Below are 2,500 nucleotides of genomic sequence, written 5' to 3'. Positions count from 1 at the left end.
ATGTAACCATTTTTTCACCCTATTTCGAATTGTTAAATCCATTTCTTCCAGATAGGTGGCTTTTACATTTGCCTGGTCTGCTAAGTAGATCAATCTAGGCACTGTGTACACTTTTAACATGTCCAATTTTTGAAATGGTTTTAAAGGGGCTCCTTCAATGCGATTGAGCCAAACTTCTAATTTATTTTGTAATTCGGGCTTAACTATCCCCACCCAAGGGTCGATTTGCAAGCCAAGATATTTCTCTGATTGACCCGGGTGGATCATGTTTAAAGGGGTACCACTGATAAGCCATGGAGGACAGTCATTGATGGTGTAAGAGTCCTTTGTTGGTTGAATAAAGAAACCATGGCACTTTTCCCCCTGCGTCTTTAATCCAGTTAAGTCACAAAATGCTTCTAGAATTTCAATATTTTTCTCCATTCCTGATTGGGACTTACTCAGCAGGACCAGGTCGTCTGCAAAAGCCAGAGCTGTTAATTTGCCATTCTCGTGTTGGAACCCCTCCCCACACTCTTCTAATTTACATAACAGAGGGTCAATGCACAGGTTAAAGAGGAGTGGTGACATGGGATCGCCCTGTTTCACACCAGTTTTGATTCCTATTGACTCAGACTCTCCTTCTTTAGTTTTGATTCTGGTGTGGATGTTTTGATAGAAGTCCTTAATTAATGCTATTATGTGGTCATCCAGGCCCTTTTGCTTTAGCACCGCCAGGATGTGGGTGTGGCTCACTGAATCAAAGGCTTTGGCCAAATCGACAAAGACAACCCCCAGGGGTTTCTTTTGTTTCTTTGCATTCCTAATTAATAGCTGTAATAGTTTTAAGTTCTCAGCACAGCCAGAAGATTGAATGAAGCCTCTCTGCCTGGGGTTAATGGGACACGCCTTTGCCAACCTTGCAGTTAAGATTCTTGAATAGAGTCTCAGGATGATGGAACCAATAGTAATTGGCCGCCAGTTGTTAATATCATTTTGGCGTTCGGGCGCTGATGATTTAGGTATTAGGATTGTTCGGCATCCCCTTATTACATCTGGAATTTTGCCACTTAACAGCCAGAGATTAAATAGTTCTTTGATCTCCTCACAATTTGGATCCATTTTAAGCAGGGCCTTCAGGGTGATCCCATCAGGGCCTGGTGCCGATTTTTTATTCATGTCTTTGATATTCTTAAGGATCTCTTTCTCTGTAATCAATTCCTTAAAAGCCGAATTATCCGCCCGCCCCACAGACTGGAATGCTCCAAGTCCTTGAAATAAGTTCTGAGACTCCCACCTAGATCTGAAGGTGTTACTGACCTCTTCCAGGGGGATGGCACATTGCGCAGAGTCTTTTTCATCCAGAATCATATTAGCTAACTTCCCTCGATCTAAGCGGAAGAGGCGTTGGAATCGGAGAAATTCTCCACGCTTTCTGGCTCTTTTTCTCATCCACTCCTTTTGAGGTTTCTTCTGCTGAGGTTTACGTTGGCTCTTTTTTGGCGCTTTCTGTTCAATTGATTTCTCAAACAAATACAAATATTGGTCCTGAGCTACCTCATTGAGTAATTTTAATGAGCCTGTTTTGCCTTCAATTATTTGTTTATATGTATTTTTAAGGATGGGCAGCTTCCCTGATGTCAGCTTTTCATTAATAGTCTTTTTATAGTGGGCTAGCAGCTCCCTTTCACCAGAAGATGGAATCACAGTCCTCTCCTCTTTTAACCTGTTCTTGCTCTCTTGTGTTTTCTCTCTTTCTGGCACCACAGTTTCTCTTAATAGTCTTCTCTTTTCACTGATCTGTTTTGCTGTTTTAGTTGTTAATTTTTCAGCAATCAATTTGTTAATATTTTTCCTCCCTTCAAACTCTTGATTCAGTTTCTGTAATATTTCTGTTTCCTCTTGGGACCAGATTTTCTTGTGAGCACCTCTTTTAGAGGTCTCTTTGGGGCGAGATGCTTCAATTCTTTCTGCGTTTCTCAGGGCTGGGTGAGCTAATCTCTTATGTTGTCCCAAGCCAATTTTAGTTTTAAAACATTTTTTACATTCTTCACACATAAACCCTTCTACCTGGGTAGGTTCTTGGACCCCTTTGCATTTTGGGAGATGGCATGAGATACTATGATGCTTTTCATTTGTCTTCCCACAGCGGGAACATTGGAAATTGATCTTTCTTTTCCCATGGGCTCTCTTTAGATGGTCAATCAATCTCGTCATATTGCCTGCCCGAGTGGTACAGCATGGACATGTTGGGTTGTCCTCTGGCATCTTCACCAGGGGGGTCCCAGGACAGATGTCAGCTGTATTATCCACCTCGGACGATGCGGTTAGTATTGAGAGCTGACTCATAGAGCTCGGGGTTTCAGGACACTCCACCTCCTCGTTCCTGCTCCTCTCTGTGCTTTCATCTCGGATATCTTTCCCATGAGCTGGAGAAGTGGGTCCTACATACACCTCCGGCAATACTATCAGTTTCTCATTCCAGATAGGATCGTAGGCAGTATTGTCATTGGCTATCATT

The 2,500-nt window shown here is 42.5% G+C and overlaps 1 pseudogene; it reads right to left on the bottom strand.

Moving 5' to 3' along the window:
* The window catches only part of LOC137458929 (28S ribosomal RNA), an 8,209-nt pseudogene that overhangs the window by 2,302 nt on the left and 3,407 nt on the right, over positions 1 to 2,500 (bottom strand).

This window comes from Melanerpes formicivorus, unplaced genomic scaffold (genome assembly GCF_026170545.1).
Source record: "Melanerpes formicivorus ecotype bairdi unplaced genomic scaffold, bMelFor1.0.p_v2 SCAF_294, whole genome shotgun sequence".
Taxonomy (NCBI): Eukaryota; Metazoa; Chordata; class Aves; order Piciformes; family Picidae; genus Melanerpes; species Melanerpes formicivorus.
The sequence above is the reverse complement of the archived record's forward strand: the minus strand, read 5'-3'. Positions and strand labels throughout refer to the sequence as shown.